The sequence below is a fragment of the Gopherus flavomarginatus genome, chromosome 1 (assembly GCF_025201925.1).
Source record: "Gopherus flavomarginatus isolate rGopFla2 chromosome 1, rGopFla2.mat.asm, whole genome shotgun sequence".
Lineage (NCBI taxonomy): Eukaryota > Metazoa > Chordata > Testudines > Testudinidae > Gopherus > Gopherus flavomarginatus.
Genome location: NC_066617.1, coordinates 270,425,846 through 270,447,480, shown reverse-complemented (window position 1 = coordinate 270,447,480; position 21,635 = coordinate 270,425,846). Strand labels below are relative to the sequence as shown.

General features: G+C 41.5%; 1 long non-coding RNA gene and 1 pseudogene across 1 annotated transcript; both read left to right on the top strand.

Annotated features, from left to right (window-relative positions):
- Window positions 1–1,799: 1,799 nt before the first annotated feature.
- Window positions 1,800–12,904, top strand: LOC127050815 (uncharacterized). Its single transcript, XR_007774288.1, has 4 exons — window positions 1,800–1,982; window positions 7,961–8,143; window positions 9,646–9,797; window positions 11,518–12,904. It is a non-coding gene; the product is annotated as an uncharacterized LOC127050815 (long non-coding RNA).
- Window positions 12,905–15,405: 2,501 nt separating this feature from the next.
- Window positions 15,406–19,184, top strand: LOC127043596 (zinc finger MYM-type protein 1-like; annotated as a pseudogene).
- The last annotated feature ends 2,451 nt before the right edge of the window (window positions 19,185–21,635 follow it).

Genomic DNA, 21,635 nt, shown 5'->3' with positions numbered 1-21,635 from the left:
GTGCATTTTTTTCCTTCCTGCAGCTGTGAGTCACTGCTCCATTTTCATACCAAACCTCTGCGCATTCCTTTACAATGTAGACTTCCTTCTTGCACAGATCAAACAGGCTTCAGCCAATGTGTTTATTTTAAAATACAGGAAAATTAAAACTAAACATGGGCTTACAAAGAAAACAAATGCATCGGTTTTTTCCCTATCCTCCCCTTCTCCCCCCCCCCCCACACAAAAAAATTAACCACGGAGTTGAATAGTCCTCTGAAATAAAACATTATCACAGCAGAGTCGAAACAATTGATTTCAACCGAAATACTGAAAGAGGAATGGATCCCTTTGTTTCGTATTGCGGGTATGTTTTTAATTATACGTGGAAATATCAGAGGGAAATGCTGTAACTGTAGTCTCCCCTAGCTCACTTTCGCTGGTTATTTAACTTCAATACTACAAGCCCAAAACAGACATACTAAGCAAAATAATCTCAGTATTCTGCTAAATGGTTTACAGACGGGATTCCGGATTTGGATAGCGGCTCAGGGCCTGGTCCATCGAAAGGCCTCACAGAATCGGGCCCCGTACAGAGTCGATTTCACCACTGTTTGAGAGTTGTTGTCTATTGTTTGTTTGCTAATGAAGGTGACAAGTTCCAATTGCCGGCCCTACTTCTAAACCACTTCAAAGCCTTCAGCGTGGTGGTGATTTAAAAGCCTCCTTGCAGCCTAGCTGCCCTTATGCTTAGCAATCTTCCTCCATATTTAACATCTACTTTAGGTATAGATGGGGATAGATTTTAGCTGTCTGCTTTTAATGCAATTTACTCCCCACCTCTCAAAACGCCTTCATGGGAACTGCTGAACTTTTTCTCTCTTCAGTACAAACTTGATTCTAGCTCCTCTTTCCTCCTGCCTTTTGCTCTGAGATAGATTTCGGCTGGTCTTTTCTCCACTCATCCATGCGTTCTTCATTCATCTCTTTACACACACAGTCAAAGAATGAAATGTCAATACCACGGAACAGGACAGATGCTCTTTCACTTATTAGCTAACCTTAATTGCCCATACGTACACAAAAGACGATTCCCTGGAAAACAGATCAAGAACTTTGGGAAACTGATCAAAAATCTTACTGGAACTTTGAATAATTGAATTAAAGCTAATAATCGCAGTGCGGTGTTTCTGCAGGTGAAAGGCTGGAAAGGTTTATGACCTTATTTAAACGGGAACAACTCCAGCTTCCCTAAATTATTCACCAGGACACACCGATCACTTTTCGAGAAAACGAATCATCTCTTGGATCCCCTGAGATTGCAGGGTAACTTCTGGTTAAAATTTAAGGAGTAAAGTACATATAATTGGTTAATAATTCAATGCTTATGTATAGAAATATCTTACCAGCACAATCCTAAAGAAACTGAAGTTGCTCACTCAACTTTTAGTATTACAAAGATGAGCAAAGTGACTAATTAGATGAGTGTACAGGTGACTGTCGTTTTTCTCCCTTGCAGCTGGACATGATTGTGTGAGCTGGTTGTTTGCCAAGTGTTTGACTTCTATTTCAAGTCTGAAAACCTGAACTTCAGCCTGTTTAGGAGGGGTGGGGGAGAGAAGGACTCAGTCCGTCGTATTGTCCGATTTGGATTGCTAAAAGTCAGCAAAAACAACACAGAAATCTTTGGACAGCCGGTTCCGCGTATAGAGACTGTCTATTCCTGAATATTTGGACATACTTGGTTATGTGCTTTTGTTTCTTCAGTTTCACCTGGACAGTATAGGAGACATTGGATCTTATCCCGCTCTCAGATCCCATTGACCGATCTGGCAGGATCGGGCCGCTTCTGACTTACCTTTTTACTATTTGTAATGACTTTTGACGCGCATTTCTGTGTTTGAATGAAGTAGGGTAAGAAGAGGTGAATTATGCAGTATACACTACAAATCACCAAGAGGGAACTTATTCTACACGGGACAGCACGGCTTCTCCATCAGACTGTGAGTCTTTTATCTTTACTGCGCTAGAAACCCACCATATATATGCATAACTTTTGAATAAATCCGTTGAAAAAGATTTGTGATCTGCTGATACATTGTCAGGAAAAAAAGCTCCACAACTGTGAATCGCACACACACACATGAGCACGCGCACGCACACACACATACGAGCACGAGCGCACACACACACCAGTTGGGAAAATACTATTTTTTTTCCTATGCTAACACCGAACGGGGAAGAGCCAGACATTTACTACATATCAAAAGTGTTTAGCTGACAAATTGATCTTGATCTTTGAAGATTCTCCAGCTGACTAGGCGGTTGGAAGTTTCAAATTGTGGGTTTGGCTAGTTCTTTTGGGCGGAACTCCTGCGCTATTTCTCTTGGCATTGAGTTCTTGGTAGGCATTTTCTCTAATTTCTTTTATCACTTCAGCACTTAAACCGATCACTGAAACGTTTGCAGGAGAGAATGATGAGTGTCAAAAGGCGCTGCAGTTGGCTTGGTTTGTTTGCCTCAAAGGGGAAAGTGCACTTTGAGAGCTGATGCTTTGGGATGGGAGGCAGAACACGCCGAGACAACTTAGCCTTTATTTGGGCAGCTAAAATTTCTCCCAGGTTCGTGGTCCCACGGTTGTGTGTACAGTATATGCCACAATGTATTTAGTAACAAGTTTAAAGTCACTCTTGACTTGTGCTTTGGTTTGGATCCTTTAACCCGTCGATTCAGGTGCAACGTAATAAGACTAATCGAAGCAAGAATTTACTTCGACAATTAATCTGTTAAGCGTTTGCCTGTGCAAAAAGGCTGTATTCAAGGCAACAATCATTATTTGGCTCTGGTCTTCGGGTTTCATTTGGTTCCTTAACACCCGTGGTACTTCGAAGAACTAAAAATCAGCCCCTTTATAGGTAAATCGTCAATTATACTCTGAGTAGTATTTGGTTTCACAGTAGTTTTACTAAAGAACAAACAAATATTGAAAATATGTATTAGATAGATTCAAAAGACAGCCGAGAGATCATTAGCTTTCCCTTACATACTCCTCTCATAATTACCCAACTTCGCTATCATTTTTGGTTTCACGTAATACACTCATATCAAATCCCTGAATTCCCCACAGTGCGTCTGCAGAATGGTTCCTAATTAAATGTGCTATTTGGGTTTCGCATCTGCAAACAAAAATAACTAATCGGCTGGATTTGTAAGTCCCGTGTATCACTCTCTAACTAGAGCGTGTTCTGCTGTCCAGCGCTTGATGAGCTAGCTGGTTGAATGTCTGGACATTGTGCCAAGGAGCGTATTTGAAGCAGAGAAGTATGCATAATACAAATGCGTTTTGTTAGACCTGATGGATGCTATTTTTCCTTTAATAGGTTTGTAGCAAACTAACACAATAACACAATGTATTCCTTTTCAAGGTGCATTGTTAATAAGGTCTATTAAGAGTGCGTTGAGCTATTTCTCGCTCCTATTGAACAGTCTGTTGCTCAAACACAACAGCCAACAAGCGCCAGCTGCCTCAACAAAAGTAGAAACCTAACCCTTTTATGTAATGTTTTAACAGAAAAGGGTAGCTGTGTTTAATTAAAAACATTGATGTTTCACTGAAACAATGGAAACTCGAGTTCAAGTGGTGCTCTATTGATTTAAGATGATTTTACTAGCAATGGGTATAATTCCTTCTTTCTGCTTTCACTCGTGCTAAAGGGACCCTTCTTTCGGCATTATTTGGGTGAATGGTAAAAGACAGAGATGGCGATTGCCTTAGAAACCTGATTAACGCCACTTTGCTACAGGAGAAGGTGTTTAATTTCTGAGCGCACCCCATATTTTTTGTCAGTTTATTCACCGTAGGGAAGCTTTGAAAGCAGCTCCTCTCAGCAGGTTAAAAAGTGAAGTATGCGTCCTGGTATTTAAATGTCTTTGTTATTGTGTCAAGGCCAGTTGTTGGGAGCTGCATGGCCGGAATACTAACGGTTTGCAGTGAGTGGCGGAAAGTTCCTTTGTGTGAGTGTCCACACTTCTCACTTCGGTAACAACTTGATCTCTCTGCTGGGCTGTCAGCCCTGGGGCTTGAATGGGAAAGCCACTCTCCGAAGGGATCCTTCTGGGCTGGGGCTTTCCAGGCTTTTATCATACACTGGGAAACGAAGCAGCTAGCTCTTGTCCCGGGAAAAAGAATTTAGCGCCTTACATTGGCCACGTGGAATAAAATACATGTTACCGCAAAGAAATGTGTCTAAGCCTACTGCTCCTTAGCTCACTGGCATGTGTTGCTTTATATTTCCGCATCCAGGGCATGCACTAAAATCGCAACCCTCCCACGAGCCCACCACTAGGGTGGTATAAATCACAGCCCTTAGCCCCGCCACAGTGTGGGGAGCACATGCTTTTCCTGCAGGATCGGGGGCTTGTTTCTTTTCGAGTCATCGGAATCATAAAAAATCCCTTGCCCCGGCTTTCCCTCGGGTTTAAAGGGAGGGCAACCCGCTCCCTCCCCGACAAGGCGTGGCTGTGAAATGACACCAAGCACGCGCCACCGCGGCTGGCTTGAAGGAAACTCCAAGGATACACCCGCACACACCATCGCGCCTTGCTGCGCATCAGCAGCTCTCCGAAGCAAACCCGTGCCAGGAGGCAGGGAGTTAAACATTCATCTCTCTAAACTGAAGTCTCTAATCTGCCAGCTGCATCCAAACCCGCTCAGAGGCAGCAGGACGGGGAGAAGATTCTCCTTTGCGGGGCGGGGGAGAATCATGTCCTCGATTTTACTCCGGATTGCAATGAGTGGGTACGTCGTGCAGTGGATCAGGCGCCTTTCAAACAGGCGCCCTTTACACAGTGCTGGAAACTAGCGGCCCCCTGGCTGGCAGAGTGAGCGAGGAGCGCTCCAGAGGGAGAAGCCTGGGGAGACCAGAGGACTCCCTTCCCCAGGGGAACATCTCCCAGCTTCCCCCAGCCGCTCCCTCTCCAGTACCCACTCCTCTTCACCACCTCCACTCCTGTCCCGCCTCATTTCTGCCCCTCATTTCCCTCCTGCCCCTCCATTCCCACTTCTGTTGAGCCCCACCTCCCACATCACCAATACCTGGTCCCCTCCAGACTCCCCCTTTCTACTGTCCCTCACCAGACTGTTGTCCAGGCTTCTTGGCACAGCCCCTTAGGAGGTGCAGTATGTGCACTGTATTTCTTTCAAGAAAAAGTAAACATGCTGGGGTGTCTCTCCCCTGTTTTCATAGGCAGCTCAACATAAATTATGTCAGTCCCTCCCTCTCTTTCCACTCCAGCCTACAGGGTCCTGGTTTCACAATGTAGCCACATTTGCAAAGGGAGATTTCTGGAGCTTAGGTTTTGTGGGGGAGGAAAGGAACACAAGAGTGTCTTATAATGCTTGAGGAATCCCAGGGTCTTTTCCTTACTGCTGCATCCCATGGTTAATCTCACTTTGTGAATGAAGGCTATTGGGGTCTAGCTGAAAAGAAACCTGGCAGATCACCTATGGAATCATAGGTAATCAGCGGTTTATTTATAGGGAGATGAGAGAGAGTACTTCTTCCCAGCCCCACCACCAAGCAACCTGCCTAATGACTAAATTTTGGAGTACTTTTCTCTTCTCTTCATTAAATATTATCTGTGGTTTACATTATTTATCAGAGGAGTAGCCATGTTAGTCTGGATCTGTAAAAAGTGACTAAGAGTCCTGTGGCACCTTATAGACTAAACAGACATATTGGAGTATAAGCTTTTGTGGGCGTCTGATGAAGTGAATATTCACCCACAAAAGCTTATGCTGCAATACATATGTTAGTCTATAAGGAGCCACAGGACTCTTAGTCACTTTTTACATTATTTAGTAATTTTATTAGGAAATGGTTACTTCCCTCCACAGCTTCCTGTGTGGCCTTCCACAGCCACTCTAGTCCTTTCACAAATGAATCCAGGCTAGACTGCGATAACATTACGCAGGACCTTACAATGTGAGTAAGCCCCCAGAAGACACTGGAACTGCTTGTGGGGTGACATACCATTTAGAGTGACTAAAGAGATCACAGCACGTCTGGCCACATGTTATTAATTAAAAGCAGAACTGTAGGTGGAGCAAAAGTCTGCTTTCTCTGCACTGAGTCTAGGAACCTCACCTGTACATCTAGGAGAACGTTACAAATACAAACTCTTGTTTCAAATGCAGAGCTGTATACTTTGTTAGGTTATTTCGTATCCTGTCCCCAGCTACAAAGGTGCACTATTCAAATGTTTAAGAATATTTGTAATTTGTAAAGAATATTACAAAATATGAGACAGTGTTGGCCCCTTCAGCACATTATTATTTTTTTTAATTTATTTAGGACCAAATAACCAATATTTTCAAAGAATGGAGAACTTATTTTGAAGTGCTTAAATGTGTTAATGTTTTCTAAATAAGTCAAAGTGAGAGGAAATAATGTCAGTTATTATAAATTATTATCACTTGCTGTTTTCACCATGGTAGCATCTAGGTGTTCCAATCAGGGATCAGAACCCCACTGAGTAATTAACCCTTGGAACTGTTTATCAAGAGTTGTAATGGATTCTCCATTATGGACAATTTTTAACTCAGGATTGACATTTTCTTAGAAGTTATGCTGTAGAAATTATTCTTGAGAAGTTCTGTGGCCTGTGCTACAAAGAAGGTCAAGACTAAATGATCACATTGGTTCCTTCTGGCCTTCAAATCTGTGAATTATCCAAGACACTGAATACACACATAACAAAAGGGACCCCTGCTCTGAAACACTTACCATCTAGATAACTGGTATTTGGCAAATGTCCTATTAAGGTATTACTAATATTTTGCAATTGAGCTGAAACAATATAACAGGGTGACTTTCCTTTTAAGGTCTAGAGGCCTATGGCCAGCCAAGCCTAGTTACTAAGTAGGTGCACCTGAGCAGAGGTCAGCTGATTCCTCTATAAGAGCAGCAGAAAACTGGAGTGGGTGAGTAGGGGGAGGAAACAGCGTCAGCTTATCCCAGAAGGAGGACTGGGGACTCCTTATCTAACAGAGAGACATTTACTGGACTTGGGAGGGATGGAGGGCCAATGAGTGCTAGAACTAAATAAACTGGTCTCCAAGAAGGTGTTTTAATTACCTTTAGGACTATGATCTGGAGTTTTGAGAAGTCCAAGAAGGGAAATCGAGGCAGGGTGGTGCAGAGTGACCTCCAGCCACAAGGGGGCGCATGGGAGGTGGCTGACTCTGGTAAAAGCAGAAAAATAGTTCTCTTGAGATTCCTATGGGAAGAAAAGAAAAATACTCTTGAATGTTCTGTCTATCCATGCATGATACATAAATACCCTATATATGTAGAGAAATTTAGATGCAAATAATATCTGATTTATAGATTCTGTAGGAACAATATACACATGACATATAAATAAAACATGCTGAAAGAACATTAAGTGGCAAGGTCAAGTACTCAAAATTTAGGAAATACCAGAATTAAGGTTGTGCCATGCAGACTTAATTTGATCCCCTCATGCACAGACATTATGCTAGTCTTGTCCTATACCCACATGAGAAGTCTGTGGCAGAGTCAAGTTTAGAACCATGCTCTACTGTATCCCCATCTTGTGTCTTAAGTACAGGAGAATAGCCTTTCTGTCTTTGGAAACCTCTGCCTCATTCTGAGTCTCCTGAGCACTGAATGAGGCTAGGACTCTGAAAAACAAAGAGAATAGTTTTATTACAAGTAGTGTAATTAAAGACTATATCACTATATGTGATCTCCTAGATTAAAAAAAAAAACAAAAACAGCAAAATGAGAAATTCCATCATATGGCACCAAACTCGATTCCCACATCACTACACCAACTGAGCTAATGGGGTAACTGGTAGCAGTAGTGGACTGTCATTGTCAAAGTAAACCAGCCACCAGAGGGAAGCAACTCAGGGGAAAGTCACAATTTTACAGTCATTTTCTTTCATATCCTCTAGTCTAGGACATCTAAGAAGGGTTGATGCTGTTCAATGGCCACACGAAAAGCAAGGAACTTGAAGGATTCAAATCCAGGAGGAGCCACTCCAACACTGCTGTAGTTACTCCACGTGCGGATATTGGGCTAAAGAAGCAGGCCCCATCAGTAGTCAGTAAACAACTACTGACTGCGTCTTCTTCTGGTAAATATATTTCAAATATTGTCTGTGAAACAAATGTGTGTGTTAATTCATGTTCCAGTTCAGTAGTGATCATTTAAAAGAAGGTTCACTTGAAAAGCCAACATTTACTTGCCTTGCTCACACAGGCAGTTCCACTGTGTGAGCAAGGCAAAAAAGATTTGACCCAGAGATAACTTATACTAGCAGTTATTTTTCCTGAATGTTCATATTCTGAGCCCATTACACCCTCACATCCCACCAGACACAGTGTCTTCCTGCTCCTCCTTACCTCTGAGACTACCTGATGCACCCCATCTTGCCCACAGCAGAGGCTCTCTAATGTGCTCCTGTTATATTCCCGCTCCTGGGACATGCGGTAACCCCCATTAAAGTCAATGGAAAGACTCCCATTGACTTCAAAAGAGCTGGATCCAGCTGCAATGAGACCTCTTGTCCACCCTGTCTGTTTGTAGAGGAAGTGCTCATCCTCCATGTGTAAAATGGATCTTTTGGATTTTTTTAACCAATTGAGAGCAAGAGATTTGCATTGACCTGAAAAGGTGGGAAACAAACAAATAATGCTATCCTTGTTCCAATGGTTGTTTCTGGGGGGTTGATTATTGTTCAGAAGCCCTTGCCCTTTCATTTTCTTTAATTTGTGTTTACACGGATTACATTTTTGAGGCTTGGAAGAACACCTACACAGGAAGCGATCCTTAACATAGCACAAACATCTCCTCTGAGAGCTTAACAAAGGCTCTGCTGTATAGAGCTACAGTAACAGAAACAGTCTTGCCAGAAGAATTAATGTCCAGCACACCAAACCATATGCATATTGAAGTATGTATTTAAATTGATACCTGTCGAAGAAATAAGCATGTTTAAAGAATAATCCTTTACTGCACACAAGTTACAATGAAGTGTAATGTTAACCTAGTATTGGAACTGCTATGTTATTTGACTTTTTCTAAGTGCTACACCAGCCATTTCCTTCCAACGAAGTTCTGTTACATATCACAGACAAAGGGAGTTTTGCAAATGAATGACTGAATGATCACACCCTAAAAAATTATCAAAATTGTAAAATATTTTGTTTGTGTTCAGTGGAGTTGTATATTCAATGTGTTGTTAGTGTCCCATAAAGCCTCAAGAAAGTCTCAGTTAGACTAGGCAGTAGCAATGGTGTGTTGTAATGTATATTCTGATAGCTGTCTCTATACTGCAGTTGTTAAAATAGGAGATTTATGGTGCAACAGAAGGGAATTTGTTTGAACCATAAATCACTCAAGATATTAAGTATCAGTCTGTATCAGTTATCATTTGCAGTTATTATTGTATATAGTCATAAGAGGCTGCCCCTCTATTTAGACCACTTTATGGTATTATCAACCTTGATGATATACAATGAAATGAAATGAAATACAAGTGAAATACAAGTGTTTAGTTTGTGCTATCAGAGAAATAGTGTATTACATCTAAGTTGTGATTACATCAAAGTTAATTCATATACTTTTTCTCTACAGTTTGTATCTCTGTGAGAGAATGAAGAAGCAAAGATTCTAGTAGCCGCATACATTATGGACCTGTTCCAAAGCTCACTGAAGTCAATGAGAATCTTTCAGCTTACTTGTATACAAAGGTACACATGATCTTATCATGAGGCAACAGAAACCAAGTAGGTATTTTTATCCTTAAAGTATATTCCTTTGCTATCCTTAATTAATCCTCACATATATTTCCTATTCCATTAGTAGGGTTTAAGCATATCTTAAGTGATGCAGAGACCTTGGGTGGCCTCTTTTACAGAGGAATATATTTTACCCACTGTACCTAGATATTTTGTCAAGTAACTCTTGGATAGGTGTGTCAGAAATATTTAGATAGACAACACAATCCTCTGTGATATCAGACTTAGTTGCTGAAATTATTTGTAGTAAAGAGACTGCAAATAAGGAATGAGCTGCAGGAATAGATGAACTTCTAAGGGTATGTCTACACGGCAAAGTTGTCGACAAAACTATTGTCTTTCACGAGTACTTAAAAAAGCCCCGCCATGAAGACAAAAGTTTTGCCAACGCAAGTGGCCATGTGAACGCAGCTTTGTCGGCAGGAGCACTCGTGGGACTGAAAGTATTTTCTAGGCAAAAGTGCCGACAAAGAGCATTTACACACGCTGACTTTTAGCAACAAGCCTTGTTGCTAAAAGCTGCGTGGTGTAGACAAGTCCTAAGTAAAAAAGAGCTTCTTTTCACTCAGTAATTAAGAATGAGAGAAAACAAATACAGAAAATATTTGATACTTCAGCAGAAATGTTTTGTCAGAGAATGGTTTCCAGGATATGTCAACAGGCCTTTGAGCATACGGCATTTAAGAATATTTACTTTTCTAGTTGTTATTCAGAAGTGTTTTGACATATGTTTCATTTGACCCATCCTGATTCTTTGCCGTTTTCTGCCTGTAGGCACCTCACATTACTGCATTTCTACATCCTCCACAGTCAGTCTCTTTATGTATTAGTGTTGTCTCTTGAGCAGATTGGGCAAAAGGAACATTGAACTATGTGATTTGAACAGCTGATTAGACCGTCTAGTGTAAGGGCCCGGTCCTGTTCCCCTTGAACTCAATGGCAAAAGTCTGATAGGAGCAGGATCAGACTTTCTGTAGAAGATGTCAGGGTCTGGAGAGTGTAAAAATATTCCAAAATATTGGATCACCATTTATTTTTCCAGATTTTAAATCCAGATTTTAAAAACATTGCAGAAATATGCAGATTGGAATTCTACATATAGTTATGAGGTAATATCTCCTCCACAAAAAGATGTATTAAAATGCTGCCTCAGTGCTTGATTGTGACTGTGACTTAACATTTACAAGTGAAGTAGATTAATAAGGATATCAGAAACTTTTTTTCTGGATCTGTCCTTACAAAATATAAATGTTAGGTTGAAATTCTTAAGCATGATTATAGTCTGGGTAAACCTATTTTAAAGACTGAATTTTTAAAAAATCAGTTAGGGCCTGATTTTTAGATTGTTTCCTAGGAAAAATTCTATCTGAGACAAATCCTGGTTCCAATTAAGTTCATAGGAAAGCTTCTGTTGATTTAAATAGAACCAGAATGTGGGCAACTGATTTTAGAGAGAGTTTTCTGCATATAATCATAAAAGGATATTACTCCTAGTCAATAGTTATACACTCTCAAGCCATTTCCCAATGACCAGGTGTGCACATCTCTCACTCAGTCACACTGCCCAAGCCCCCCTCCCGCACCCCCACCCTCAAAAAAAATCCCACCACCAGAAATGTCACTATTTTATAGGCTTGTGGGAAATATCAGTGAGGAAGTCCATGATTGACTAGGCATGGAAATTAAACTACCCTCTCTCCCCTACCAGTGGTTCCTCTAGGCCAGAATTAAAGAAAATTTGGATGGGCGTCTCTAAAGAAAATCCAGTTGTAAGTGGCACTGTTCTATTTGGGTCAGCAATGAAATAATTTCCCAGCATGGTTAAAAGAAGGTACTGAGCTGCTGTTTCAGGTGAGAGGTGATCATTATAGTTCCATAGAGCTTTCCACACTGTTAGATTTTAACCCTAGAACACTGAGTTGTTATTTTCTACCTACCTAAACTTTCCCTGAATTTTCAGTTAGCCTTTTCTAATTTTCCCTCCTAAAAATCTGTTGTGTGATGTTACAGAACAGCTGTTGTAGTCTACCTTATCAGTAGATGAGTGTTCACTACATATCCATGCCTCCTCACTTAACGGGTTCTCTGTGGTAAGCCTTAGGAGGAGGAGAAGGGGACTGGCCATACTGTATTACCATTCTGTGTTGTCCTGTAGGATTTCCTAATGGATATCCAGCAGAATTTTTGTACTGTTGGAAGATGTATTAGTTCCCGTGGGGCCCTCTCTATGGCTACTTATGAGCATTCACCATCGGGATACAAAGTCAATAATAGCAGAACTCTTGAGGGACCAGAGAAATGGCATGGATACTCCAGTCTCTTCTGAAGGGAGGAGCAATTCCTCAGGAAATCCCAGGAGCCATGGGGTTAGGACAACTCCCACACTTAATCCCAAAAATCTTGCTTGTTTTATGATCCACTAGAATGTTGCCACTCTCCAAAGATCACATTTTGTTAACCAGTTCCCAGAATTTGGGTTGATGCTTCTTTGAAAAGGTTTGTTTTAGGAAAAAATTGTCATGTTACAAAAATTCTGAAGGTCTTTGTATACTGCTTTCCTTTGCAGGAGAATATGGAACCAGTCACTGATGTATACATTTTATGTATGTGAGTAGAGGGGATAAAAGCACAAAGTTGAGTTGAAATTTGAAAAAGTATCAATAATCTTTCTTTTTTTGCTTTTTGTTTTACATTTCAGTGTCCAGCATTCCAGAAGGTGAAGGTGCCCAATGCACTCATAAGAGAAAGTAATAGTCGACCTTTGATGGAATCATAATTGTTTTAGTCTCCTCAGATTTAATGTAGTGGGATCTGTTTGATTTAACTATTTTAAAGCTGATTGGACTACATGACCTTCTGAGGTCCCTTCCAGCCCTGATAGTCTAGTCTAGTCTAGTCTAGTCTAGTCTAAGTGACCCCAAAACTTTGCATTCGGAGATATTACATGGTTGTGTGACACCAGGGCCGTCCTTAGGCATAGACAGAATAGGCAGCCACGTAGGGCCTCACTCTGCCTGGGGGCACCACTCTGCAGGCAGCCCAGACAGTGTAGAAGCAGGGCTGCTGGGTCCTAGAGAGAGCCGAATGCAGCACAGTCTGAGGAATGGATTGGCTGCTGGGGTCTCTGGGAAGGGGAGAGGGTAGGGGTTGGGGAAGGAGCTCACCTGTGAGTGTGACTCTTTCCCCCCGGCTGAGGTGAGGTGAGGCAGGCTCTGTGGCCCTGGAACCAGTATCCTTTGTTGTCTCCCATAACATCCATTCTTCTCCCCCCTGCTCCACGGAGCACCCCCTCCTTCTCCCTCCTCCCCAGGAGCACCCCTCTCTCTCTCCTCCCTCCCCTCCGTCAGGGCTGGGTTGGGTGAGGTGCTGGAAGATAGGTGAGAGGAGGAGGCTGGCTGCCTGCCTGCTGAGGAATGAAAGTGAAAGTAACTCAGTTCCTCGGCAGGCAGCCAGGATTGGAATGACACACAGGGCTTGGCTGGGGTTAGCCAGATGTGTGAAAAATCAAGATAGGGGATTGGGGTACAGTGATCAGATATGAGACAGTCTCAATTTTGGGGTCTTTTTCTTATATAGGCTCCTTTTACCCCCCCCCCATCCCTGTCCTGATTTTTCACACTTTCTGTCTGGTCACTCTAGGTGGGGGTAATTGGTGCTTATATAAGACAAAGCCCCAAATATCGGGACTGGCCTTATAAAATCAGGACATCTGGATCTGGCCACCCTAGCTGGGGAGCGCCTCTCCCCTGGACTGGCAGCTGCCAGCAATCCATCTCATCCGGGGGGAGCTGCACAGGGCAGGATGAGCTGCTGTGGCTCCATGGGTGCCCCGTCCCTGAGATCAGATGCTGTGCTAACTTCACCATGGTCCGTAAGGCTGGTGGTGGTGCCCATTGGCGTGTGATTGGACCTGAGGGTTTGCTGCTGCTGTTGCCACTCTGCACCCAAAGAGGTGGATTTTGGGGTCCTGCAGTTTTCCACCTATCTCCTCCTCTACTGCAGCTGTTGGACCAGCAGGCTGGGGGGTGAGCCAAGCATGAAAGCAGTACTGTGTTGCCATTTAGATTGTCATCTAACAACTTTGTTTGCCAAAAATTCTTGCTAACAATCCTGAATCCAATTTCAATATTTTTTTTAAATCAATAGCTTAGCCAAAAACAGAAAATTAAGTTGTTGACAATTATTAGTGACAGGTTTGGTTTAAGCCAGGGAGTGGGCCAGTTTTCATCAGAGAAACAAAAAATGTTGACTGACTTTCCTATAGCCTGTTACTCCTGATAAGAGCCCTCCAACAACTGTAATATGCTCATCTCCTTACTAGTGTTTAAAGCAGGGGTCGGCAACCTATGGCACACGTGTCAAAGGTGGCAGGTGAGCTGATTTTTGATGGTATGCAGCAGCAGGCTGAGCGGCTCAGCCCATCACTGCTCTGGGGTTCCGGCTGCTGCCCTATTGCCAGCTGGGATACCAGCCATCGGCCCCACTCAGCACCTGCTGCTGGCCTGGGGACCCCCAAGGAACCCCAGGCTGGCAGTGGGCTGAGCAGGCCAGCTGAACCACTCAACCTGCTGTCAGCCTGGGGTTCCATTCACTCAGCTGGCAGCGGGCTGAATGGGCTGGTGGCGGGCTGAGCAGGGCCGGTGGGGGGTTGAGTGGCTCAGTCTGCTGCCAGTCTGGGGTGCCAGCAGCACTCAGCCTACTGCTACTCCGGGGTTCTGGCTGCTGGCCCCTTGCCAGTCAGGAGCTCAGCCGCCAGCCCCACTCTGTCTCCTGCCAGCCTGGGTGAGCAGAATCCCAGACTGGTAGCGGGCTGAGAGGGGCTTGGCGGCCGGGATCCTGGCTGGCAGGAGTTGGTGATCAGAACCCCAGACCAGCAGCGGGCTGAGCAGGGCCTGAGATCCTTGTCTAGGTTTCCAGCCACCAGCCCCGCTTAGCCCGCTGCCGGTTTGGGGTTTCATTTACTCAGCTGGCAGTGGCCTGAGCAGGACCGGTGGCCAAGACCTCAGATAATAACAATAGTTTATTTATATAATATAGACATAGAGAGAAACCTTCTACAAACATTAAAATGTATTACTGGCACGAGAAACCTTAAATTACAGTGAACTTGGCACACCACTTCTGAAAGGTTGCCGACCCCTGGAATAGAGTGACCATATGTTGTACTAAGATTCTCCTGCTTTTTTTTTTCCCTGTGAGTCAGTATAACTTTTGCCAGCCCAGAAGTTGGGCAGCCAATGTTTTACTTTTTCACAATGTTTTCTCCAACTTTCATAAAGTAAATACATAGTTAATATGAGTTAAAAAGGCCAGGGACACTTCTTTGTGAAGAATCTGTACAGCAGATCATGCTAGAGCTGTGAAAATGTCAGTTTTTGATGGAACTTTAGAGGCAGTGATTTATCATGTATTTTATCATGTGACTGTGCTGCTATTGCTAATGTCTTTCCAAACAAAAATAAGGCACAACAGGACTTCTGTAACATTTCTGTGCTATCTTAATCTAGATGAGATGATTCTGTGCTGACTTCATTTTGGTCACTTTGTGCTTTTCCTATGAGTAAAACTAGGGTTATATTTTCCCATTGTTTGGAAACCCAGCTTATTAAACTGGATAATGCCATTGATCTATTTACAGTATAAAGTTGATATAGAGTTGTAACTAACGTTAAGACTGATGCCCATTATACATTTAAAACTAAAAAGTGGCTTTGTAAAAATGACATGGGTTTCCAACTCTACTGTGTCTCAGTCTTCGCACTAGCTCAAGTTCACAGGCTCACGGCTATCCTATATTAGCTATTTTAAATAATATTTCTGATAATAACAATAATTTAAACAGTTATTTCTTTAAAAAAACACCCTTATAAGTTATGTCCTATTGAAAACAACCTTCTGGGTCACAGAAAAGAAAACGGAAAAATGAAATAGGATTAGCTGTAGAAGCACAGAAGGGTTCTATACTTAAGTTTGTACATCATGAAAACAACGAAGTTGATCAAGATCATCATGAAACTTCCCAAGAAAATTTTTGTGCAGATGAAGCTCAAGAAATGCAAGAACACACAGAACAATCATTTGAAACAGATGCAGACACAAAACAAGAAATTAAAAGTTGAAACTGTACTAGCATGGTATATAGATGACATTGGCACATGGCTGCAATCTTTAAACAACGAATACCGTGCCATTATACTTGAGAAAGGCCCTGTGAGAATAAAAGGTCTTGAATATCCTAAAGACATTAGACGTAGGAAATTCACAAAAAACAATTACTACAAAAGACTTTCTAATGGTGAAATTGTCAACAGACGGTGGCTTGTGTACTCTAAATGCAAGGATGCTGTATTTTGTTTCCCATGCAAGATTTTCAATAGTTGAAATTTTAAGATAGCAACCATGGGTATTAAGGATTGGAAAAATCTTAGTCACATATTACCACAACATGAAAAGGCACAATACCACATTGAAAGTATGCACAAATGGTGTGAGCTGAGTGTAAGGTTAAAAAATCAGACAACTCTTGATGCCCAAAATCAAAGATTGCTGGAGTCAGAAAAGCAGCATTGGCGTCGTGTTCTTGAACGTCTATTATCTATTGTTGAATATCTATCAACAAACAATCTTGCTTTTAGAGGAAGCGTTGAGAAATTATTCCAGCCCCAAAATGGAAATTTTTTGGGCCTTGTACAACTGCTGGGAAAATTTGACACAGTGATGAGTGAACATCTCTGAAGAGTAACTGAAAATGAAATACATGACCACTATTTGGGACCAAGAATTCAAAATGAACTGATCATGCTAATGAGTAATAAAGTGAGAGACAAAATTGTTTCATTGTTACGTTGGCAAAATATTTTGCCGTAATTCTAGATTGCACTCCTGACATAAGTCATCAAGAACAGATGTCATTAATAGTGAGATTTGTCGACATTAGTGATTCAGCACAGATTACAGTTAAGGAATTGTTTATCACATTTTTAGAAGTACAAGACACTACAGGTTTTGGACTTCTTCAAACTCTCCTTGATGAACTAAAACAAATGGGATTGTCCATAATGAACATTCGAGGACAAGGCTATGATAATGGCGCCAATATGAAAGGATGCATTTCTGGCGTGCAAGCTAGATTGCTGAGAGAAAATCCACAAGCCTTTTTTGTTCCATGTGCATGCCACAGCCTTAATTTGATATTGTGTGATATGGCCAAGTCTTCTGTAGAAGCTACATCTTTTTTTGGTTTGCTGCAACGCATTTACGTGCTCTTTTCAGCTTCCACTCAACGATGGCAAATATTCAAAGCACATGTCAATGGTATTACCGTTAAGCCTCTATCTGAGACACGCTGGGAAAGCAGAGTAGAAAGTGTAAAAACGTTGAGATATCAATCTGAGGAAGTTTATGAAGCATTGGTTGCTATTTCAGAAGAAGCCAGAGATCCAAAAGCTAAAAGTGAAGCACAGTCATTGGCTTCTGAAATATCCAGCTTCAAGTTTTTAACATCTGTCGTAATCTGGTGTGACATTCTTGTTAAAATCTCAAGTGTAAGCAAAATAATGCAGAGTCCAATGATGCAGCTTGATTCAACACTTACCTTACTAAACAACACACAAGACTTTTTAGTGAAATACAGAGAACATGGATTCAAAGAAGCACAGGTTACAGCAAGAGAACTTGCACAGGCACTCGATGTAGAACCAAAATTTCCATGTGCGAATGTGACACGAGTTTCAAGGAAAAAACGACAAATGGAATATGAAGGAGCAGATGAGCTCATAGATGATCCAGAAAAGAAATTTGAGGTTGAATTTTTTAATGTTGTGATGGATAAAGCAGTATCTGCTGTTGATGAAAGGTTTAATACCTTGCAAGTACACCATGAACAGTTTGGATTTTTGTATGACATAACTAAATTCAACGAAATAGGAAAACAAGAGCAACTAATGACAAAGTGCAAGAACCTAGAGAGCCTCCTAAAGCACAGTGATAGTTTTGATTTAAATGGACTTGAACCGTACGAAGAATTGAGCACACTGTCATCAATGTTGCCACATGCAAAATCGGTGGACATTGTACAGTTTATTCATACCCGCAAACTTGTTGACATATATCCTAATGTGTACATTGCCACTCGTATTCTACTGACAATTCCTGTAACAGTAGCATCAGGAGAACGGAGTTTCTCAAAACTAAAGCTCATTAAAAACTATCTCCGCTCTACAATGAGTCAGGAACGCTTAATTGGTCTTGCTATTCTTGCAATCGAACAAGACACGACTTTGTCTTTGTCATACGATGACATTATTACTGATTTTGCAGCCAAAAAAGCCAGAAAGATTGCTTTTAATTAAAAACAAATCTTTGTTTCAATACCTCTTCTTATAAATTTCCAATAAAATTTTGATAAATTAAAAAATATATATTATTTTCATCATTCTGTCATATCAGAATTTTTTCTATAGTGCTGCTTCTTTAGTGCTAGTCCATCAGCATTACAGTGTGCTTAATTAAGTTAAACTGGTTTTAATAACATGAATGTGGCAATACTTTTTTCCAATACTGTAAGCTTATGTTTGTGTTGCTATGAGCAGATCAGGCACAGGGGCACCAGTTTAATAATCTCGCCTAGGGCAACATAAATCCTAAGGCCGGCCCTGTGTGACACTCCATGCAGGACCTGGAATTCATGAGCTGAGGAACAGATTATCATGCTCTATTAATATAGTATTTCAGTTGGAAAAGAGAGAATCTTGATCCTATATTCTCCATTTTTCACAAGTTTTCAAGAATAAGTGAGAGAAAACAAAGAAAATATAATTTTATTATATATAATGGTATAATAAATATATGTTAGTTAGGATATGAGACATATGTATATTGCATTAACTAGTATATTTATAGTATATACAACAGGAGACAATTGATGGTGCCCACTATATTTAAAATTGCCTACTAATTTCAATCAATCATACTCTTTCCTGTTTTCTCAATCTCTTTATAATACTTTTCTAAATTATTATTCTTTGGGGCCTAATCTCTGTCCAAAAGTTATTTTTTTAAAAGTTTAAGCAAATTTCCTTTATCTACTTTTGAGTTTAGCGAAGGTGTCAATTTTTTCCTATATAAAATAAACCTTCCAAACTATAACCAGACTTTTTTAGAATGGGGTAGAGGAAAAATGTCTCAAGTTTGAAGACTGAAATTTAACACAAACATAACCCTCAGTGAGGGCCAGTGCCTTTCATCCAGACTGGACAATCATTTACACCATGTGTCATGTACACCAGACATCAGTTGGTTGAATAGGTTATAAGTGATGGCAAAATATGTCCCTTTGGTTTGAAAAATAATGACTTTGGTTTCACAGATATATGATTGAAAATTGTGTATTGAGCATACTCAGTTGGCAATCTTAAGGCTATACAGACAGTCTTGTAAAATGTTCAGCTTCTTAGTTCTGTGCTTCTTGGCTCAAAGAAGCAGCACTTGTATAATCTACAAGATGAATAGCCTTGGAGGAAGGAATTTACAGGCTCCACAAAATGATTAGTTCTAGATCTCTTCTCCCTCCTCCTTCCTTCCACACACCTTTTCAAATTCATTTTCCTTAAAGAAATCTAAGAAAATTAGCATTAATGCATCATTAAGGTTGCAAGATCAAGTGCTTTAAAGTCAGGAAACTCCCATAGTTCAAGTTGCAATGGCAAGATTTATATGATCCGTGTCTCCCTCAAAATGTCTGACATATATTGTAACTACAGATAGGCTAAGCTACAGCATTTAGATCTGGATTCTGACCATCTCAAGATTCAGAAGTTTTTAGATTTCCCCCCGCAACATGTATAAAACTAGGGTCCAAATCACTCACTCACTCACTCATGCCTGTCACCCCAATCGGGGTACGGGCCGCCAACCACAGATCTCCGGAGTCCTCTATCCAGGGCCATTCGCTCTAGCTGGTTCCAGATATAGATCCTCCTGGTTGCAAGAAGGGTAATCGGCTTAGTGGCTTCCTCACGGCTTTTACCACCTAGCGTCATGCATCTTCGAGTTGAAGACCGTTCTTTTTCCAGGGTAAAAGTCTCTGTTGTCTCTATTGTTGGCGTTTCTGTAGCAGGTTGATTTTTTACGAGGTGGAGTTGCTAGCCCCATGCCCAACCCTCCTCCTTTATCCTGACTTGGGACAGGCAGATGGCCCCAAAGGACCTCTCTGGTGGAGTTTCCAAATGCAACACTCAAATCCAAATCTGGGTTCAGATTCTGAACATCCCCTTGTTCAGGGATGTTCAGAGATCGAGGTTTGGTTCAGGCCTATTTCTAGTTCTAACTATTGTGTAAGAGCCAGAAGCCCATGTGCAGCCTCTGTGATGGGATATACAAACCCAACACTGGACAACAAAGGGTTAAGACTTGGAGAGGCTGGAAGAGGAGCTTAGAAGGAAAGCAGAGCAGCTCACTTGTTGGCAGACCAGGGAAGAGAATGGACCTTTAGCTCCTGTGGAGAGGGACTGACTGAAGACAGGAGCTTCCCAGACAACTGTTGGTTTAAGATTGCTCACTGAAGGAAGGGAAGGCCAGATCTTGATGCACCCTGAGAGGGAGTCATTCCCTTCTGCGTTTTACTAAGTCAGTCTATTTGAGTTAATTCCCCTTGCTTATTGGTCATGGACTGCCCCAGAATGGGAGAGAATTTAAAGTGACCTGACTGGAGGGCAAAATCACAGGAAGCAGCAGGCTTCTACAGAGGCAGAGCAGCCATTGGCAGGAGACACCCAGTGGAGAGAGAACTGCTATGCCATGCCTGGCCATAAAGAGGGGCCACCACTAAGTTGACCCCTTCACAAGCTCTCCTTGGCTTCAGTGGGAGCTGAATGTACAAAACTGAGTGTCTGATCAGCCCCTTGAGTTCACTACTGAGTAATAAGTTTAGGATTTAGCTGCTGGAGCCCAAGCATTTTCAGATATGTCCCCCAAGCCATTTGAATAATTAGGGTTTATCTGAATTAATTAATTTTCTGCTAATGCTAGTCACGCTTAGTAACATGACCAACTGTAGATTAAGAAATTAGTAGGCAATTCTGTACAGTATTTGAAACCCAAAGTGAGGCTTGTTTTGGAAACAAAAGTGTCTAACAATAATGCAAAGATGTGGCAAAATTATAGGTTTAAAATATGACATGTTTGGTCAAACTAACCAAATGTATACAGAGCCATCAAAATGGAACTTCCCAAATGAAAAGTCAATATTACCAACTCAGGTACACTGACCCTGTGCCACACAGATCTCCATTAATATTTTTATTTGAAAGGGCAGAATTTGGCCCCCAAAAATGCTCAGATGTGTCCAACTTGTGTACCAGAGATAGCTGGCCAGTATGCTTTCTTATATGCACGTATATTTTGTGGGTTTTGCTGAGTGAGGACTTATGTTATTTCAGTGGAGAAAGCACTCAGTCCCAAAATATTTTAAACAAAAATATTGGAAACAATTCTATTCAATCAATTTGTATACTTTTGGATTTGCTGAATATATTATATCACAACAATGGATTTTATATATACATTGCTAGTTCAGACTGATATTTTAGGTCAACCTTTCAATTTAAAATGAATGTAACTGGTTGTATAGGCCACACCCAAAGGTTAGCAGGGAAGGGTTTAGTCATCTCAATTTGGCTGCTAGAGGGAGGACAGTTCCCAGCTTTAAGTGCAGGGATTTGCAGGATAGCAAAAGAGGACCAGCTTTGAAGAATTCTGTTCTATATAGATTCTGTGTGGTTGACCTCAATTTTCTCCCTCATCTTCATTTCATAAACAAATGGGGGT